Source organism: Glandiceps talaboti, chromosome 12 (assembly GCF_964340395.1).
Source record: "Glandiceps talaboti chromosome 12, keGlaTala1.1, whole genome shotgun sequence".
Classification (NCBI taxonomy): domain Eukaryota; kingdom Metazoa; phylum Hemichordata; class Enteropneusta; family Spengelidae; genus Glandiceps; species Glandiceps talaboti.
In genome coordinates, this window is record NC_135560.1 from 9325098 (window position 1) to 9348459 (window position 23362).

The following is a 23362-nucleotide window of genomic DNA, read 5'->3' on the forward strand; positions in this document are numbered from 1 at the left end:
ACACCTAGCGATATATTTTCCTATATTAGTGCACGTAATGTGTTGACACGAAGTTGTTAAAAATAGTACATAAACGTCGGGTGACAGCCAAGGAAAGACACGCATTGTGACCCGATACTCCGAAATTACATAATAAGTGACTCAATGAAGTTGAGAAAACTATGTGCCCTACCCTGCACTGTGGGTGACACATATTAAATATTACACGGTTAAATCATTGTGATCAGTTATTATTAGAGTTTTGCAGTTGAATGGAAGACATGAAACTGAAGAGTACCCAGCAATGTGTGCTAGCTGTGATATATGGCAAAATTGCCGTAGGCGTATTTAAAACTTCAAAACATGTTTTCCTGTGTAGGTCGTCCACATTAACAGAATTGGTCTAAAGTAATGCTCTTAATGAAGGAAATCGTTCTAAGCTTAGCAAAAAATAACAACACCAAGAAAAGATAAACTCTGGCATGTGAGGCCATCGCTGTGTTTAGCCCCTGCCTGACCAATGTTGGCCTGAAATTGGAGAAATTACTTTGATGGATGCATGTGCATACTGAAAGAAGATAGGTGTGTGATATGCATACATAAGTCCTTTTCTATTGTAACAGTTAGGAGAATGATTTGTCTGTCTGTGTTACTGACTAACTGAGTCTTTTAAGTACAGTGTCTCCAGTAAGTAAGTGGTTTGGCACGATTTTCTAAAAAATCTAGGGTACTCACAGTGTGTCCTCTAAGCCAATTTGACATGCCAGCAGCCACTAATGCACTGCTGTTTCTTGCGATCCACCAAAAATTGGGGTGAACTAGGTACTAGTGTGATCAGTTTTGAAGTCGTGTTGTGTCGTGCTCTTACTCAGTACAAATATTAAATGTTCAAGTACAATTTTGTGTCGGCCAAAGACAAGAACTGACAGAATAGACAAGATGGGGGTTGAATTTAGTGATTTAAAGTCCATTTCTGTATTTTATATCGTCATTAGCAAGGGTATGAGTGGTTTTATTCCCAAAATCCATGTGAATGAAATCCATTCGCAGTCTCGTCGTTAGAGATAGGGAGGACCCTTAGCGGAGAGGGAAGACGAGTCGAACCTTGTAGCATATACATCCAGAGCTACAAGCCATCTGATCAAGCATAGACCCTCCAGGAGGGTCTATGGATCAAGTGACCACCTAGAGGTAGCACCTGACAAGTCTATTGTAAATAAGTGGAAGGTTGTTATGGCAGTGAGGAAAATGTCTCCATAAGTAGATTATAGGTACATTGTAGATCTATAGGTCTAAAACAAATATAAAGAATTTTGAATTTCAGTCTATGAACTTAGATAAATTAGTTATCATTTAAAAGAAAATAGATTATTTATAACTTTATTTCAAAATAGGTTCACATGAAGGATCTAGATTTATTTACACTTACGTATTGTTGCTTTTTGATAATTCCAGCAGCAATTTCTAGCCCAGCATCTGATCTGTTACTAGACTAATCATGTGTACTATCTAGCTAGCAGCTAGCCAAGAATCCCTGCTGACGTGTAATACATGTACAAGAGAATGAACTAGAGCCTCCAGAGGTTAATGTAGTGCATACAGTTTGGACAATATATTTACTTTGTATGGAGAGTGTGACTTGAATTACATAACTTTAGCATACAAAGTTATAATGTAATTGAATAAAAAGGAAATCATCATTGCCATATTAAGACAATATTTATCACTTGTTAGTTGTTCAGTGCTCATATATCTTGGTCCCAATAAGTTGAATAACCCTTGGATTGTTAGCACCAGGATGCTGTCTCTATCGGACAAGTTGATGTGTGGTGTACCAACATTTGGTGTTCCCCTATCCACACTACATGTATGTGGTGAATCACATTCTTCTACCATTGCCCAAAAGAAAAAACCAAAACAAAACAAAATATTTTTTTATCATTTTGACCCATAGCAAATTTTTTTCTCTCCATTTTTGTAGCAGGCACCCTGGTAGGTACATGAACATGTATTATAAGTATTACATTTGTATTTTAGTGGATGTACGTACAAAATACGTATGTCATGAATAGGTGAAAGACATTTAATATATCATATATGATGGGGTCAAACATATCCGTTTTTAGGACCAAATTAGTCAAAACGTCTGCAGTGTTCTCCCCACGAAAGAAAAAAGCATGGTGCAAACACCATCCCTGCTACCAAGGCTGCCAAGGTTTTTATCTTGCTTCAAAAGTGTTCTGTCCTTGAGTTTTAGTAATCTTTGAATGATAAAATCATAACAATACTTTTGTATGAAATAGCTGATCCCAATGTCTAATGTGTTTATGTGTCAAATAAGAATATACTGTGTAACACACATCAGAATATGTTTCAATGTTTAAGACATGCATATTATATGCCAATCATTATGTAATCAATATGCAAATTACCATAGTACTCATATGTAGATTAATATGCAAATTACCCACAATCCTTGCAATTTATCCTGGGAAGAACCCTGGTTTGAATCATGTATCATGGTCTGGCTAGTTTGTTGCTCTGCTGAGGAACTATTGATGCATTTAACAATTGCGTATGCAGATGAGAGCAATTGCAGTATACAGTGTTGTTGGTATTGTGATCTGTTTTGTTCAAACCATGTTCAGACAGACAGTGATGAATTCATCCCTGAACATCTGAAAAGACCAATTAGTTAATAGCACTTGCTATAACAACCCCTTCAGACCGTTTGCTAATTTTAGATGTAGATCATCTTGATGTAAAATTTAACAAAGAAAGGTTTGGCAACTAACTGTGGATGTATATATGTATTAGTAATAGTACAGACTGCATCCACAGGGCTTCTTCTTATTAAAACTGAACATGTGTAATAACAATATGTGTAAGTCAACATGTTCCAATATAATTGTCTTCGACATATGAGAGGGCTTGAAAGGCTTTCCCTACAGATATCGTACAAGTAATGTTTTTTTTTGTATTTAGTGATCCGTTACTGTATGTACGTTATCCAAATCAATTAATGATACAATGCATACAATTTAATAACGATAATTAATCCAACCTTGAAAGGATTCCAGACTCCCTCGATATTATAATTTCCAGACTCCTTTGCTACCTTTTTTACATATTATAATTACATGTATATTCTTTCAGTTGATCTTTGTAAACATTTTACAAATAGTAAATTTCCAGAATTCTTCCAATTTTTCTTTGTTAGTTCAACTCAGTTTTTTGTGGCGACAATATGGCAATCATTTTTGCCCAGTGGATGTCATCAAATTGGCTTTTCAATTTTGAATGTACCATAATTACAAGTGATATACAAACTGAAAGTAATGATAGAGTTGAGTGGTACAGATGAATCACAATGTCTCTACAGTAGTGCATAGATAAATGGCAGGTCTAAAGACAGAGCTGATAGCGATATTCTAAGTTTTAGATTAAAAGTGTTGATAATTTGCAGGGTTATTTCACACTTCTGTTTATTGGTTTAACAATTCAACTGTGCTGCTAACTAAAAATGATGGAAGATATGAATAAGCAGAATTTTGCCTGCAGTGCAATGCACTACTTCGTAACTAGAGTGCAAATGTAAAAAGAGATGAATACAGCTAATATGGAACTGAATTGAACTTTTAAACCGTGTCCAGTTAGTAATATTTTTTACAATGTCCTACTTAACTGCAGTGTTCATGACTAATATTGGAATAATAAAGATGCAGAATTTCATGAGAAATGAAATTTTATTTGTGGTCAATTTACCTTTAAAATTTGACTTCCCAAAGAAGCAATGATAAATTATGAGTTTGATTACCATTTTGTTGAAATTTATCAGAAATATATTGTAGCCAATATATTTAGTACATATATGTAATCTAGACTGCAAGATGTCGTGTCGTTCCGCCCATGGGAGGGGTTGACTGATGTGTGAGGGCACCCTGTCACACCTTACATTGTACCTTACAGACTAGTATATGTATCAAGTATGTCTAACTGATTACATTTCAACTCCCCTTACTTCCCATACCAAATTCTTTATGCTATTGTAGCAGTTTACCAAAAGTCAATATTTCAGTGTTCCTCAAGGACACCTCGTTTTCAGAGAAGAAAAAAGAAATTCTTCAAGTAAAATAAAATGCTTTAGGATATTACTCCATGTCAGCAATTTTCCTTTTTATGGTCGCAATCACTCTTTCGACTGTCAGTCTGAAGTTAGACATTTAGAGAAAAAAACATTAGAATGAATGAGCCTAATTCGGTGTGAATGAGCTGTAGACATTGAAAAACCCGAATCTATCAGGCATGTAATGATGAAGGATTCAAACAAATTCTACTGATGATGGAGTTAACCTCTGTGTGAAAATTGTGTCATCAGAAAATGACTTTTAAATGACCTTTTAGACTTTTTTGTTTATTAATCGAATACATGGCCGTAAGACATGAAATTTGCATGTTTTGTTTACGTTATGGTAATTTTTTTGTGTGAGCATCAACCTTGGGAAGTTTTTTGTCTTTAGACTTTACCTTGGAAATGGCCCTGAATTTAGGGGAGATCCATTCATAGGGTGATAATGATATTGATTATTTTAGTGCAGCGATACTGAGAGACAACACTTGCGAGAAAGTTGTTAGGAATTGAAGTCATTTTAGAAACTAGTATTTACTAACATACAAGCAGATGTGGAGGTAATTTGGGGTCATCTTTCATTGATACCTATCAGGAATTGATTTTGGCATCTCTGTTGGATTTATGGTGAGTTTGATAACACGTTTATTGTATTTATTGTTGCATTGTCTTATGTTATTCCTATGAATTTTAGTTGAGTGAGTCATGCTGCATGTGATGTTTTAGTAAATTTGAGATTTAAGATTTAAAAAAAAAGTAAAAGAAATACAGGTATATGTTATAGACATAATGAAATTAGATTTAAATTTGTACTAAAGATGCTTGAAAAATGGATAAAGTTACTAACAAAAGCTTTGATACAAATTTTTAGAAGGGGGTAACTTAAATACTCTGTGCTGGTTATCATCATCATTTCCACTCATGCTTAGATGTATGCTGACAGTTTTGTATTCAAGTTTACAATTTCACACCATTATGATTCAACCCCACTTACACGTAGATATGTCCAAGTCCATCATGTAGTCTATATCCATTTGTGATTGGCTCAGTTGATTTTGTCGACCAATGTAGATTCATTTAACATTCAGGTTACATCATGACGCCACTGACATCATCGGACACAGTGGGTAGATTTAAAACACAGTAAGAATTTTGTGCCCATTTTCTGGCCAACCCTTCAAACCTTGAAAAGCAGAAGTCTAAACGTTCATAGAGGAGAGACATTTTTGGTTCAGATTGAACAGTGTGAAGGATCTAAGGGGTCATTGCCATCAATTTGTACTAGATTTAGATACATACACTATAAATGGAATACAGATGAAAATAAGTACAATATGCTGGTATGTCATTACGAAGTAACTTGGAATGCAAAACAAGTTGCTGGTCCATCACTAGACTTTTTTTCTCACCAAGACATCCTAGTGAAGAGAATTATTTTCCAATGACTTGTAAAATGTAAATAATTTTCACTGTCTTTTGTTGTATGGAACTAAACATTTATATTCTTACAGTCGGGGAGTAATAGAACTGTTGCTTAACTTGTACATATATTGTATATTATTTGTTTATGACGAACAGTTGACTATGATGCATAGAAAAATGACCTTCAAACTCAGATCAGTTTCAATGAAAGGTGATAAAAGAAATAAGCTATAGATTATTATATTGAGTTATGATAAGAATTAAGATAATATTGTGATAAAACTTTTCCTGTCAAAGTAAGAGGTCAAACAAGGTCAGCTCTCTCTCTCTATTCCCCCCTACACAATACAAGACATTGAATATTTGTAATAAGGACAAGCTGGGTAGAATTCTGCTCCATCAGAATACTATACTATAAATCTAGATATTTTCACCACTAGAAAATTTTGCAATATTATCGTCTTCAGCCATATTTCAAAGACTACATGTTACTAATTATCAGACTGGTACATTGTTTACATGTACAGCATTTTAGTCACTACTTATTTTTGTGTTTTTGTTTTCCAGCAAAATAAGCCTTTAATGAAATTTTCCAGGTTTACATCATGTTTTGGTTTGTGAACATTATTACCAAAGGTTTTAACAGTTTAAGAAAAGAAATCAGGTGTGGGTTGATGGTGTGTTTTGAAGGTGTAACCATGAAACTTGTTTGGTTACATGAGAGATGGAACTAGAATAACTTGTTGAAATACTTCCGGCCACGTTTTCAAAATGGCTTTCACCATATTATGTAGTTGAAAACCGACTGGTTCTCTTCTTACAAGCTTTCCTAGGGTTGTGTTTCAATGGTGTTTTGACAAACTGGTAATGTATAGTGTGTGGACAGTTAGGTTTGTAAACAAAGATTGAAGTCAGGCTATATATATATGTACCAGACAGCAAGTTGTGTTTGAATACTTGACTTCCAGTATACCTGCATTCCTTGGAATATTTTAAAGGGGAACACCACTCTAGGAAATATAGGTATTTGCATAAACTTTGGGTTCTGGAGAGTCATTGCATGATTTTTACATCACTTGAATTTCATGTTATTGCAAAAAAAACTCTTTTTCACATCTAATGTACTTTCAGTAGAACATGAATATGGATTAGGTGAACACTGAATATTCATGACTCCCAATTGCTTATTTCCTTCAGATGAAAAGTAATGAATATTCATTAGTCAAACACCCCCTCCCCCCTCCCCATACACTGAGGCAAAACTCAACACATACATGTTTTGGCCTGATTTGTTATATGCCTTGTGCTAGGACACTCGGCATACACATGTAGTAGCCACTAAATGTTGTAATTTTCTGAAAGCAATTAGGAATAATTGTCATTTAATAAAATACATATATTTTATTATTTAGAATTAGCTGGAAACTTTCTTGGAAGAACATTGTGTAATCATATACAGTGATAAATACTTTGTGATAGAAATAAATTTGTAGTGAAATAAGCTTTATATGGCTTAGGATAGAACTCCTACAAATGTAATTCTAGGTAGTGTATAAGTAGTAGATACAGTAACATTTTATTAGCATTGGTTCATACTCCATAGAAATCAATTAAAAGGTGTTATGCATATGGCCCTTGAACAAGCACATGATGTAATAATATTATCATTAGGCCCTTCAACCTGTATTTTAAGCATGCATGATGAAACAACTATGGTATTTTGTACATGTGTGTATATACATATGTGTGCTATACTAACAATGTACACCGTATGTAGGTATACATTTCTACCAAATGTAAACAATGTGATTCGTCCCCATGCCAAAGGAGTGCATTTGTCATTGTGTTTTTTCTGTATTTACACTGACACACCTTCTTAAAGTCCATGTAATGTTTTCACTAGTCTAGTTCCTATACAGTATCGTTACCATGTACACCTCCACTCATAGTCTAGTTCCTATACAGTATCGTTACCATTTACACCTCCACTCATAGTCTAGTTCCTATACAGTATCATTACCATTTATACCTCCACTCACAGTATAGTCAAAGTCCTTACTCTAGTTTAATTAGAAACCATGTTGGCAGCCAGACTGTTTTCACATGCAGTTCAGGAAAACTAGTTTGGCTGCCTGGCTGACTGTGTGATGGAGAACACAGCCATGAATACACCCAAAACATTTCATCTAGTAATCATTACAACAAGGTAGTCTGGTGTGTATCTATGTTTTTTTTCTGTTCAACACCCCCCCCCCCCCCACCTTGTGTGTGTGGGTGTGGCATGCAATGTCATTGTACAGAAAGTGAAATACAGCTCTGATAGAATTATAAACATTGTACTACATTGTATTTTACATACACATAATGTACAGAAGTATTAAAATGTCAACCATCATTCCTGATTCTCTAAAATGTACAGACATTGTGTAAACATTGAGGGCTATAAAGCCAAAATCACGACTAACAATTTACATCTCTCAGTTCTCATTTTGAGTTCTCTTTATTTCTGTTTGTTCATATTATACAGTTATAGATAAAAAGACCACCATTATCTTTGTCAGGTATATTACCAAATTACACTTAAATGGAATATTGATAATATATATTCCAGCTGTCATTGGGTAATACAAAATGTAGCTACTCTAGGTATCAAAAAGTAATTTTCTAGGCAGATTTCCTGTCATATTTGTTATAAAGTATCCACCAGATTGATTAGTCTCTGCGATTGACGAGGTATATTTTGTATGTTTACAAATATTTCTAAAGACATGATAGATGATTCTCATATTCCATGAAGAATTATCGTATAAAAAATTTAAAATTTACCTTTGCACTGCAGTATGTATTTATTTGCTGATAGTGGAGTAGGGTCTTTGTTCAGATTGTAAGAAACCCCTGTAACAGCGAATAGGAAATCCAGCAATATTTTGAATGGAAAGATAATTTGTGAGTGGAACAAACATGGGTAGTACTAGTTTTTACACAGTTGCTGCCATTATTGCATTGAATGAAATCACTAATTTAACCCATTCAGTACTGAAAACTTTGCCGCCAAAATTATTTGAACAGAATTCTTGTTTTTATGCAAGTTTTTGGCATATATCAGCTTCATTTTAGACTGGAATTAAAGAAATGTTATTTCGTAATGAAGTAATATTATTATAACTATGAAAATGTTCATATAAATTGGGTCCCAAAATTTAAAACTCGTTTCCAGTCATGAAAGGGTTAATTGATGTGGGCATAAAAATCATTTGTATTCCAACATTTAATATGAAGAGTCAGAATTATATCCAGTCTGGTTAAATGATTGTACATCCTAAATCTGTCTCGAAATTATTTTGGATTTTGTTCTGCATGTGAGTGCATAGTGTCAGTACTAGCTGTCCCATGTGTGCTTGTGAATGTATTCAGTAGCTATAAACTGAGCTAGGAGGACCTAAGGTCAGAAGCTAGTGTTTAAAGAGGACTTGCCATCTGAGATATATACTGATATACATACATTGTACAGAGGTTTCACAAAGAGTTATAGTAGGAGCCAAATCAGAAAAGTAAGGGCCAACCTGCTGTGGAGTAGCAATGAAGCAACAACACTTGATTACTACTAAAGTTTGTTCAAATTGAAGATATTACTTATACCCCCTCCCCTCCCCTCCCCTCCTCTCCCCATAGTCTATATTTGGATTGTCTAGAGGTAAAAGTCATGAACATATACTGAAAGTCATTACTCTCCTTTGGAAAAGGCAATCTTTCAGTGTTCAGTGACATACATGTAAACATGCATATATAACAGATGATATAGTCTTTGGTCAGTGTTCAGCGAAAACATTTATCTGAACTAAAGGTTACACTTTCCTATAAACCTTATTTTGTTATTTTGTTAACTATTATTACTCTAGTTTGTATATATTTACTAGTTTGTTTTAGCACCAAACACTGCAGAAAATCCAATGAAGAAATGTAGTTTTCTTAACGGATGCAATAAAGATTCTATTCTATTCTATATATTTACAGACATATAGACAGACACATAAACACACAGACACACATTTTGTATAGACAGACAGACATACAGACAAACAGACAGACAAATCCAATGAAGAAATGTAGTTTTCTTAACGGATGCAATAAAGATTCTGTTCTATTCTATATATTTACAGACATATAGACAGACACAAACACACAGACACACTTTTTGTATAGACAGACAGACAGACAAACAGACAGACAAACAGACATACAGCCAAACAGACAAACATAGACACACAGACACACAGACACACATACACATTCAAACATATACAGACATCATAAACATTGAGTAAATAAATATTCAAAAAGTAGACAGCCATTTGTACATTGTAGGTAGGTAGGCAAGAAGCCGACCATACATGTACATGTGTGACCAAACGTCTGGTGCTTATTAAACGTACACACTGTACATTTATATATTGCATAAATACATTCTGTGAACAAAAATTCTCCCCACATTTATGCTATTCACATTTATCTCTTAACATGGAATCGAACACATTGACCTTTCTCAATATTGAACGATAGTAACTGATCGATAGTGAAACCGTTATCTGCTATCGGTGATTAGAGGACATCAGGATAAGAGTGATAGTATTTAGCAAATGATATTGTAGATATAAGAGATATCACTACACCAGATGACATCTGTAACCTTTCAGTTTTAATATCACTTCAACATCTGATCGGTATTTTGGAACATTCATACTTTACTTGAGAGTTACACTCTTACAGACCCTGGGCAGGTAAAATAGGTGGGTGTGAAAAACAATTATTTTGTAGAGATTTAGAAAATGTTTGTCTCGAACAAAAGAATAATCCTCTGTAATCCGTTGATGCCACAGGTAATATAACGTGAATGCAAGAACCTTGGATTAAATACTGATTTTAATGTGGAAATTTCATTTTATTACTGAAAATACAAGGATAGAAATTTTACAAAGCATCTTTTGCAGTTTTTTTGTGGATACCTGATACCTGTAGCGCCAAGTAATATCGCAAACTCCAAGACCCTTCAGGCATATATGTAACATAGCATTATTGTGACTGAATCTAATGATACCTTCAGTTTTGGACTCTTCCCTCCCTCAGCCCACACCCACCCCCACCTATCCACTATAACTACACTTAATACATGTTCATTGTAATGTTGTCATGACAAATGCAGACTTTCATAAATCTGTCCATTCTAAACTGAAACTGTCCATTTCAAGGCTCTCTATCTATTTCATATTTGGCAGAGATTCTTGAGTATGCATGTGTACATGGTATATACAGTTGACAAATTTCATGCAAAAAAAATTATCTTTCATTAGAACCTTATACAATATTTTATTTCAATCATGTTCAAGTGTATAGTCACCTTTCAAGTATATAGTCACCTTTCAAGTGTATAGTCACCTTTCATTCAAGTTCACCATGTTTATTATAAAGGTGAAATGTATACATGTATGTCACTAATTCAATTCATAATGAAATGTGGACGGATTTGATAATCAGCTGTTTTCTTAGGCTTAGGGTAGAAACTGTCTTGGATATTGTTGTTGTTGGATCAGTAGCTGTTAATACTTGATAATCAATTAGTGGTTACTAGTCTCTTCCTCCAGTCCTAATTACTTCCTCTAACCATTTACATTTATTGTCAAGTATTGGCCTTTGGATTGGCTGTTTACAAAACAGATGCATTATATTGCAATGGCTTATTCTGCTATCAATATATGAAGTACAATAAAGGGCAATAAATGTGAACTATGTTTTACTTCTGCATGTTCTGTGAATGCTTCAACAAGGACTTCTAATAGTGTGAGTGGGGGAGATAATATTGCAATATGTTTTTCATTGTTTTGTGCTAATTAAAAAAACTGGTGTGATTTAGGCTAGTTGTTTGTCTATAGATAGAATTAATTAATGAGAAAAAAAATGTATCATTTTGAGTTGAATTAATTGTTTGGCTGCAGTACCGGTATATATATTTATAATATGGCTAGACCCACTTAACCAATCAGGGGCCTGGATTTGCAGTGTATCTGGGCATATAATACACTTGTGAAATGAAAAAAATGATAATTTACATACAACCAATTACAGAAAAGTTTGAAACATTTTTAGCAGCCATGTTTATTTCTGCTCAAGCACTAATGATACAACATGTCAACTGGTCAATGAGATGTCAAAGGGCTAAAAAATCAACTGATTTCAAGGTCAAAGATTCTAGCAAATAAACCATGATTTCCTCCGACTAATTTTGTCACGATGTTATTGTCAGTCGCAAATTTATACAATGGATAAAAACATGACAAAATACAGAATATTTGAACATTTGTGACAACAAATAAACTGTTAGGACAACATTTTGTGAACGTTTCTTCAGTCTATTATGTCGTATTCTACGTAAGCAACCTGTTTTGGTTATTATATATCAAAAACTCAGTGCTGGCGCCTTCTCGTTATATGACATATAAACCCCAAAATTTGTTTAATCGTTTCGTTTGTCTCGTAAGTAGATTGGTATTTTGTATGGTTGCTTGTAATTCTATAGTTATGCTCTTTCAAATAATTGTCAAAGTAAGATTGTTAGTCTTCATTTGGAGGCAAAACACTATGTTTTGGAGATTGATTTCCATAGCCAGAAACCATTAAACATCTGAAGCTTATCAGAGAATATTATAAAAACTATTAAGGAATGGAAAATGAAGCAAAAAATGTAAACAAATAGTCTTCCCTACATGTAGGAAACATTACAGAAAATGCAATTATGACAAATCAGAAAATATAATTGACAAGTCAGAAAATGTTAATGTGAAAACAAATAAAAAAATTGTCATAATGTCAGTAAATTAGAAAAAGTAATAATGACAACAAATCAGAAAATGTAATAGTGACAACAATTCAGGTGTGGCCATCTGACTCAACATACTGGCTTGACAGAATAGCCCCATCGTCGCAAACCACGGCCTCTTTTACAGCATCATCCAGTACATGCCCTAACAGCTCTGGTTTGCGAGTTTGGAATAGCCCAGAGACCTGGCTATCTGACTGGACATACTGGGTTGACAGTATAGTCCAGAGAATTGGCTATCTGACTAGACATACTGGTTTGATAGTATAGCCCAGAGACTTGGCTATCTGACTTGACATACTGGTTTGACAGTATAGCCCACAGACTTGGCTATCTGACTTGACATACAGGCTTGACAGTATAGCCCACAGACTTGGCTATCTGACTTGACATACTGGCTTGACAGTATAACCCAGAGACTTGGCTATCTGACTTGACATACTGACTTGACTGTATAGCCCACAGACTTGGCTATCTGACTTGACATACTGGTTTGACAGTATAGCCCAGAGACTTGGCTATCTGACTTGATATACTGGCTTTACAGTATAACCCTAAGACTTGGCCATCTGACTTGACATACTGGCTTGACAGTATACAATGTAGCTCACAGACTTGGCTAGCCCAGAGACTTGGCTATCTGACTTGACATACTGGTTTGACAGTATAGCCCAGAGACTTGGCTATCTGACTTGATATACTGGCTTTACAGTATAACCCTAAGACTTGGCCATCTGACTTGACATACTGGCTTGACAGTATACAATGTAGCCCACAGACTTGGCTAGCCCAGAGACTTGGCTATCTGACTCAACGCACTGGTATGACAGTATGGCCCAGAGACTTGGCTATCTGACTTGACATACTGGTTTGACAGTATAGCCCAGAGACTTGGCTATCTGACTTGACATACTGACTTGACAGTATAGCCCAGAGACTTGGCTATCTGACTTGATATACTAGCTTGACAGTATAGCACAGAGACTTGGCTATCTGACTTGACATACTGGCATTTTCAAGCCAGATAGCTAAGTGTCAGGGATACTACTGAGCAGAACAGGGACATTTCAGATTTTGTTATGAGTTTTTGTAACACACTGTATCAGTGTATGGATCATCTTTAAAACTAATTACCGGTATTCCGTCTTGGAAATATTTGATGTCACTCTTGTCATTGAAGCCAAGCCACAATACTATAGAACTTGACAGGGTTTTTATGCCGTCAGTTATGAAGACAAAGATTTCACAAGAGAAATGGTGATGAACGGGAAGTGAGGTGGACAAGACGTCATGTATACACGTAGTTTATTGTGTATATCATTCTATCCATATTACAATGTATGTAGGTGTAAGCAGAAAACAGGCATTGATATACAAATTTGTTTTCAAAGGCCTACACACACAAAAAAACGTACTTTCTAACCATGTACAGTATTCTGCAAATGTTCACATTCTATAAACAGTGGATTTCATTTTTTTTTTAGTAATTCCACTGAAAAGGAAGAATAATTTTAATGAAAAGTGAATGAAGTTGATAGTTTTGATGGGTTTGTTTATATACTGATTCAACAGTATTTTGACTGACTTCCATGATGTGCCTGAACACCACATGTCACAAATTAATAGAAGAATCTTCCCTAGTCAAAAGGTCAGAGACTATGAAATCCCTTGAGGCCATTAAAACACATTTATGTGTGTTATAAAGGTTGTCTGACAAATCACAGAAATGAGTAGACATTGATTTCTACTTGACTTGAATACATTGTAATTTGTATAAATTGTACTGAAAGCCGTGCATCTTCTTGCCACTGTATCATGTCAGGCGTACAGCTTTTAACTCAGGATGTACAGGGATGTTGGTGAGTTGATTTTAAAAAAAATGAAAAACAAATCGTCTTCTTCATGTACCTCTGCCTCTAGTATTCTTTCATTTAATTTACTTTATTTAACTAAATCACAGAGCCATTGCTAGTATGCTTTTCCTTTAAACCCCCCCCCCCCTTGAATAACTTCCATCACAAAAGAAATGCTCTGTTCATGAACAAGTGTCACTGCTGCCGTCATGACTGTAGATGACTGACCACATTTTCACTACTCTAACCAAAGATATTTTTGTTATTCATGCTAAACTTATTTGGTATCTAAATTTTCTCTATATTCTATCATTTCATTTAAGTTTGGTATTGTAAATTGATAAATTCATGAACATAATATTTATCACTGATAGGATTTTTAATCTGATGAAAAAGGTGAAATACTAGTACACACTGTCAGATAAACGAGCTAAAATTGTAGCCACCTGGATAAAACCACAGCTTGATGTATTTTTTGATAAAATTATACCTTCTTCACGTTAAGTGCTACAGTGATATGACAGAAATGTATAATGGTCTATACTTCTGCTTGCAATTACTCCACAGAATTTAATGTCCATCAAACAAGAATGCCTGTATTTGGCTGCTTAGGCAGCTTAGCTCAGATAATAGAATTGTCATAAACCACAGTCTCTTTAATGGCACCATCCAAAGCTCACCACCAAGAGGCCATGTTCATAACAGCTTTAGTTTGCAAGTGTGAGATTGTAGTTGAAAGGGTGGTGCATGACTATGGTGAACAAAATAACACCATATACACAACCCTGTTAACTTCTTAGCCTAGGGGATCATGTCCAGTTGGAAGGCTTACAAATTGAAGGTCAGAAGAAAGTTTGCTATTTAAAAAATAAACATCCATGGCTTATCTTTTTTATCCACATGTGCTTTATGGATTGGTGGTAATGATACCCATGGCTATTATCAGTGTCAGTATGTTTGTTTATGTAGATAACCCTGTGTATGTGTGTGTGTGTGTGTGTGTGTGTGTGTGTGTGTGTGTGTGTGTGTGTGTGTATGTGTGTCTGTGTGTGTGTGTGTGTCTGTGTGTGTGTGTGTGTGTCTGTGTGTGTCTGTGTGTGTGTGTGTCTGTGTCTGTGTCTGTGTGTGTGTGTGTGTGTGTGTGTGTGTCTCTGTCAGTCTCTTGTATGTCTGTCTGTATGTGTGTGTGTGTGTGTGTGTGTGTCTGTCTGTCTGTCTGTCTATCTGTCTGTCTGTCTGTCTTTTGTGAATATAAGTTATCAGGCAATAAGGAATATTCATTTAGGTTAATAGTTATAGTAAATGAAGAATTTCTACTCATAAAGTCACACAAATTCTAGGTGGAAGCAAATCCTGAAATTGTCACTGACCTTGATTTGTCACCACCTTAAGTGGTATGAAAAAAAATTGAGGGATTTGTTTCCAAGAAATTTTATTTCTTTTGAATAGGAATTTTTGTTTGTAATCAGATTAAAAAGTCAGGAAATGAAACAAATTTCATGAACATGTAGCTAGTCGTTGTCATAGTTTCAAGTTCCTTGTGGATGGATCCTTGTAACCAAGCCTTGGAAACACTGATAGAGTTACCATTATTGAGAGATCAATGTATATACTAACATAAAGGCTGATAATCTTTGTCAGCTGGTAGCAATACCTAGTTTGATATCATTTCCAAATTCAACCCCACCATGATGCATTAGTTAGATACATTTGTAGGTATGAGAAATTGCCATGACTCACAAGAAAATCTACATTTGTTGTGAAACATATATTTGCAGAGGCCGAGTATGATGTACATTGAATGTATATTGATTGAAGTATGCTTGTATAGAGATATACAAAGAATTGACAATATTGACACAGATTATGTTGACAAGTCTGCCATGAAATTGAACAGATAAAGAACAACAGCTCCCTCATTGTAACCTTGTTGAATAGTTGATCTGTTATTTCCTATTGTGGTCAGGTGTTGATGACTGTGTGCTGTCCTCAGTACAAGGGCACATTCTTTGTAGCCATGCTTTGCTTGTACACTGTAGGCATTGTACATTTGTACCTAAGGTACACCTGGTTCTGATTCAGGTCAGGCAATTGTATCTGTACATGTATATATATATATATAGAGACAATAAACACACTAATGCATGGACAGTTGGATATATTGTACATCATGTTGTTCAGCTGCCTTACGAAACAAGTTTTAACACAACTTCTGGAGATTCCAAAGTCAAAGTGGTTTGAGGGCAAGTTCATGTTTACAAATAGACCAAACTATTGTGACCTTTTCATGTAAACAGACACAGGAGAAACACGTGAAGTACAAATTGAAAGATAAACTTTGATTCCTGAAGGTTAAGTTTATTAAAAAGAGACGTTGGAAAATCTGAATGTGTACCAGTTTATTTCATCATGTACATTTGTAACCTCTGATAGGAAACCAGCATCTGATATTAAAGGGTCTCTACCTCTAACTTAAGCCCTTAGGGTTTCGATAGTTACTTTTGATTCAAATGGAAATATCGATATGTAGTTCCAAGTATTAACATGGCCATATGGATGAGGATTGGATATTTATTTTGGTATATTAATTCATAAAACAATTTTATCATGGCTTCCTATTTGAAATATCATCATGAAACAACTTTGCTAAAGTCTGTGTTCATAACTCAACACATAGCTAAAAGCTGAAAAAATGTGCAAAAAGTTTGTAATTGTACGTACACATTTATGAATCTTTCGCAATTTATTGAGTTACAAACAAGGACTTGGCACATGTTGTTTCACATTAATTTTTCAAGAAGGAAGTTATATGATAAAATAGTTTTATAAATTGCAAATCCAAAGTAAATACCGAAACCCTCGTCCATATGGCCACTTTAAACATATTAAATCATGTCCTGCAATTTTGTACAGAATTTTAATAACGACATCTTGATATAGTTTCTTGGTTACCAACACCAGTTTCAGTAACCAAGTGTCTCTACACATTCTATGACTGTGACAGAACCCCATGACGTGAGTGCAAGTGTGGTGTACTCGGGGTACCGGTATTTGCACAAGTGCTTGCAGTGTTCTCTGCATGGAGTGCAGCAGAAAACACCAGTGAAACATGAGTGAAAATACCCCAATACCACACTGACATTCATGCAATGCATGGGGTTCTGTTATTATTACATATGTTTATTCAAAACAGCGAATTCCCCTTAAACCAAATTGTGTAATCACACGAGTTTGTGCACAAGAAACGATTGCACACTCATTTGCATATTTTTTGCATACATTTGTAATAATGGTTTTGGTAGTGTTGCAGTGTAAATTCCACCCGTATGCACATGTACCAGTGCAAGTAATCACTGATCCGTACCACACCCTAACAATCAAACTGTGTAATCACACGAGTATGTGCACAAGAAACGATCGCACACTCATTTACATCTTATTTGCATACATTTGTAATAATGGTTTTGGTAGTGTTGCAGTGTAAATTCCACCCGTATGCACATGTACCAGTGCAAGTAATTACGGATCCGTACCACACCCTAACAATCAAACTGTGTAATCACACGAGTATGTGCACAAGAAACGATCGCACACTCATTTACATCTTATTTGCATTCATAATTTATGCAATAATGTTTTCAGTATAGCGTTGCAGTGTAAATACTACCTGTATGCACACGCAACAGTGCAAGTAATCACTGATCCGTACCACACCCTTACATCATTTAAAGGTAATAGCTTTTAGTGTATCATGTCAGTGTATTTTGAGTTTAGCTAGACTGAACCACTTCAGTCTTTAGAAATTTTATGCAAGGAAATTGAACTTTAAGTAAAACTAATTTAAAAAAACAAAACATGTATGCGTATATAAAACCTATGCCTATATAATAGACATCAAGCTATCAGGGCACCATATGGATAATATCAAATTGATTGCAAGTAAAAAAAAAAAAATGTTTCTTACACATGTACATGTATGTGCAGCAAAGGTCTTAAAAGTGAATGGTGCAGGCGTCACGATAACAGAAAAAACCAGCTTGATACTTCAGTATTTGAAAACTTGCCACCAGCTGTCTACGTTATCTAGGGCTGAGTTCAGCTCACGCTACTGGAGATGTCATTCCTAAGTCAGCTTGACAAGAGAGAATTTGAAATGATCTATCAGCTCACTACTTTGTTTAATTCACTTTACATCACGTAGGACATCTAAAGATTCTAGCAATCATTGATTGAAAGTATCTAAATGAATACCGGTCTGAAATGCACCATTTTTTCCTTTCTTTTATTGATTTTATGATTGTGAAATCTAGGGAATACTGGTGTGGAATGCACAATTATCCCCTTGCTTTCCTTAATTTGACAATTATGAAATCAGGGAATACTGCTGTGGAATGCACACTTATTCCCTTGCTTTCCTTGATTTCACCATACTTAAATCTTGGGAATACTGGTGTGGAAAGCATAATTATTCCCTTGCTTTCCTTAATTTGACAATTATGAAATCAGGGAATACTGGTGTGGAATGCACAATTATTCCCATGCTTTCCTTAATTTTACCATACTGAAATCTTGGGAATACTGGTGTGGAATGCACACTTATTCCCTTGTGTTCCTTGATTTTACCATTACGAAATCTAGTGATTGCAGAATTACATTTTTTTGTATTTTGCCTGTCCTGATTGTACTACCATTACGTGAAGTGTCTGTCGTGCTAGCCAGGAAGACAGTCATTCCAAGTTTTATCATTTATCCATACAATAGAATAGGACAGTATAGATAACAAACTAGATATGATAGCAGAGAAATCAAATTCTTATGCATGACCAGTCTGTCTTGAAGGATGTACAAGTAGGTAAAAAGCTATCAGGGTTCATGAAGCGCTGTACAGGAGTTTTCCTATTTCACTACATGTATAGTTACATTAAATACACAAATTTGGTATGGCACCAAAATGTCTGAAATGAAATCCTTATGTTCAACCTGATTTCTCGGGTCTCCATCAGCAATGTGAAGTCCATTATGACTCCTGTCACAGCAATTATCTTTTACATGGACTTGACCTGAAGAGGGTTTTAAGTAATTAATGGGTTACTCTCATGTGTTTTGGGGCAGTGCATCGTTTAAGCTTACTTGTACATGATATTACCTACACAGATGAAACTGAATAATATCTGGCCATTTCCATGTTCACCTTCACAGTTAAAAAAAGAACTTGTATAGGCATGTACTTTTGTGATCTCTAGGCTAGTACTATAGCAGGCTTGATTTGAAACCTTGAAACAACACTTAAATAAGAATTTTATGAGAGATTTAACTTTAAGAAAAGATTGATTGTGTGTTTGATGTGATATGAAATTGCACGTAAAATTGACTTTATATACGTTCACCATTAAGAAAACAACTTGAGCTTTGTATTGGTCCTAATTTATATGCCTGACTGTAAGCCATCAAATGACACTTAGTCCAGAATGTTTATATGGCTCCTGATTAGAAACTGTATTAAGGAGTTGCATAAAAGACGTCATACCAGAGAATTGGAAGGACTAAGGTTAATGTAATGACATTCATCAAAATTCAATTTGGTGTATGCATGTATCAAGCTTCTCAATCAAAGTCCTTCAATAAAAGACTGTAAACTGTAGATTGCTTACAACAAATGCTCAGACTTGTGTATTAGAAGGCAAAACATAAGGTTCAAACACAAAGTACAGATTTCCTTCTGTTGTTAGACAGGTATAGTGAAGTCATGATGGGTAAATGGTTAGAGTAACTGGCTAGGAATCTGCAGGTTGCAGGTTTGAGCGCCGTTTGCAGTGATTTGTTTCTGGGGCAAGATTTGAACCACGATTGTGCTTCAGTCAACCCAGCTGTATGATTGGGGACCTGGTAGGATAGAGGTTGCAATGTGAATGTTTTAATCCTATGCACTCATAGAGGCTGCAATGGATTGTACAAATGTATGCTCCCCAGGGTGTTGAGGAAGTACCAGTAAAAGGGCCAGTGTGCTGCTATAGATCCGTGCCAGGGGTAATAATTGTAAAGCGCTTTGAGCACAGAGTGGGAAAGTGCTATATAAAAACCAACATTATTATTATAATTGTATGTAAACGAGAGATTTGTCTGGAGTTATTTTCAAATTTGGCTAAATGGATTAGAAAAATATGTTCACAAAACAGTTCTCGTGACATTTGTGGATAGTCACTGTCGATATGATATCTGTTGATTGCTACTGATAGGAAGTGATTTGTTTTGTCTCAATTGGAGTTGTAGTTGTCATATGCCAGTTTTTGCCTGCCTGTCTCTGTCTGTCTGTCTGATGCTTTGTCTCTGTCTGTCTGTCTGTCTGTCTGTCTGTCTGTCTGTCTGTCTGTCTGTCTGTCTGTCTGTCTGTCTGTCTGTGTCTGTCTGTCTGTATGTATGTCTGTCTGTCTGTCTGTCTGTCTGTCTGTCTGATGCTTTGTCTCTGTCTGTCTGTCTGTCTGTCTGTCTGTCTGTCTGTCTGTCTGTCTGTCTGTCTGTCTGTCTGTCTGTCTGCCTTATGCTTTGCCTGTCTCTGTCTCTGATGCTCTGTCTGTCTGTCTGTCTGTCTGTCTGTCTGTCTGTCTGTCTGTCTGCCTTATGCTTTGCCTCTGTCTCTGATGCTCTGTCTGTCTGTCTGTCTGTCTGTCTGTCTGTCTGTCTGTCTGTCTGTCTTTCTGTGTATCTCTGTTTTTGTCTCTGATGCTCTGTCTTTCTGTCAGATGTTAGTCTGTCTGTCTGTCTGTCTCTGTCTGTCTGTCTGTCTGTCTCCCCTTTCTTTCTCTCCCTCTCTTTCCCTTCTCCCCCTCTCTCTACCCCCTCTCTCTACCCCTTCTCTCTCTCTCTCTCTCTCTCTCTCTCTCTCTCTCTCTCTCTCTCTCTCTTTCTCTCTATGTAGTGAAAAAAATATCAGGAAAGAATATCTCAGCATCTTCTTATACACACAAGAGATGTACTTTGTACTGTGTAATAATGAAAGTTGAATGGAATTCCATTGTCAAATTTTCAAAAGTATTTTTTGTATCCCGTAGAGATTGAACTCATAGAGTTACCAAATCATAATTGCTGTTACTTGTATCTGTTGCTATATATCTAGTGTGAAGCAGGAAAACATTCTGGAACTTTTTCTTTTCCGTTATTTGAGAATATTTTAGAGATAATTGCTGAATCATGGTATGCTCAAACTCTTCATGAAAGGGTTTCATAGATTTACAAGAAGCTTGTTCTTGGTGGTCCTGTGGTAACCATGGTAATGGTTGCTGTTGTGAGTAAATAATAGCATTTCAGTAATGACCCCTGTCATTTCACCTACTTCAAACATCAAAGGTTTTGTATGTTAAAATCTACAGTGTTTTTGTCCTTATTTCTTTCACTTGCATTTTCTTTTCAATCAGACTGTTGCAATTGTATATACTACAAATTTGTGTCAGCGTTAACTATTCCATTGTTATTAGGATTTTCCATTCTCCAAAGCTTATTTCTATAAGGGAAAATATGTCAAGTATTGGCAAGAAGTATTTTATGCATGCGTTTGTATTATGTGTCAATGTTTTTTGAAAGGTTCTAGAACCCTGTCTGATAAGAGAGTTGGAAAACCAGTAACAATTATCACAGCTCACCACACATACATGTAAGTGGAAGTGGAAACTTGCTCCATAAATACTGATAAGCAGAGTTATTGTGTTTGAGTTGAACCTCAGTCGCTTACAAAAACACCACATGTTATTGTGGAGGATTGAAGAGAGACAAAGTATTCTGCATGGAAGGTGGATATATATATATGTGGGCCAAGACAATACATATGTTATGCACAATGGTTCTAATGTGGCCTCACACGGCCGTGACCTACTATGTATTAGTAATACAAGGATGAATCAGTAGCATGATCCCATTCTGTCAAACAATTCATATGGACAATTGCTTAGTCTTCGTTAACTTGACTATAAAAGTTTGTAGGTTTTTAGTCCAACAATGATAGGTTAAGACATTCAGGAGTGGTGAACAGAAGTCTGCAGCCAATGTTGTAGGTTTGTCTCTAGTGTTTAAACTTCCCTGGTGGTGCGGTATCTAAGTAACAAATAGAAAGGCAGCAAATAGTTAAGACGCACATGTCAGAATTTTCCTGTCCATTCACAGTGTATTGACGTCATGCCATATAAAGGATTTTAGTGAGAAGTGAAAACAAAAGGTAGTGTGTCGAGACCTTCATATCGTTACAACAGTACCATTAATACATGTATAGTAGTGCAGACTAAAATGCTACGTCCCGGGAGTAAATGGTTCAATGAATTACTAGAAATGCGTTTACCGGTGTGGAGTACGTATGTATATGACGTTAGCGATGGCGAACAACACCGAGGTGAGTAACCGAGTATGTAAGTCAAGTGAATGGAGAGTCTGATCAACATTATTTTAGTGTCACACTATTGACTACAAACATGTTTGTGCAAAGATGTAGTCAATAACCCTGAAGTTAACTGAATGGTAACAAGAGGGAATGAACTTAAAAAAGTTACTCAGCTCCACATTTTGTTTGGATTTACCAGATACTTTAGGGACACTTGAAGGTTAACTATTTCTTGTACCCTGGGGGAAGGAGAAAAGCCCTCTATTTATTGTGCTGTCAGATGTCAGCTGGATGACAAATTATTTTATGTTCTTGATAGTCTACACAAAAGCCTTGTGCAGATTCACTACGTAATGAAAATACAGCTTGCTCCTAGTCAAATAGTACAAGTTATATCCCATAGTGATCACAGGCCCCATTTGTGTTTTCGTTTTCAATGCCTTGTCACTTTGTATGAATGGATATATCATGATATCGACCTAGTACTACAGGATGCCTATGATGTCTTTGTAATTTGTAATCTGAGTGCACTCGGAGATATAATTACTGTTCCGATATATATACTCATGCTTTATGAGGTATAGTTAGAAACACACATGTAGCCATATTTATGGAATGAAATGTGGTCCCTGTGAATACATGAAATGATATCTGTGAAAAGAAAGGCGATTTGTTTTGTGTGCTTCGAGTGAGATGATATACATTTATTGTGTGGTCAAATTACAAACCTTACATTGTCTGTA

The 23362-nt window shown here is 35.6% G+C and overlaps 1 protein-coding gene across 5 annotated transcripts in view; it reads left to right on the forward strand.

The window, feature by feature from the left end:
* Nucleotides 1-23362, forward strand: part of LOC144443220 (rho guanine nucleotide exchange factor 28-like) — a 162639-nt gene that overhangs the window by 989 nt on the left and 138288 nt on the right. The window lies entirely within an intron of this gene.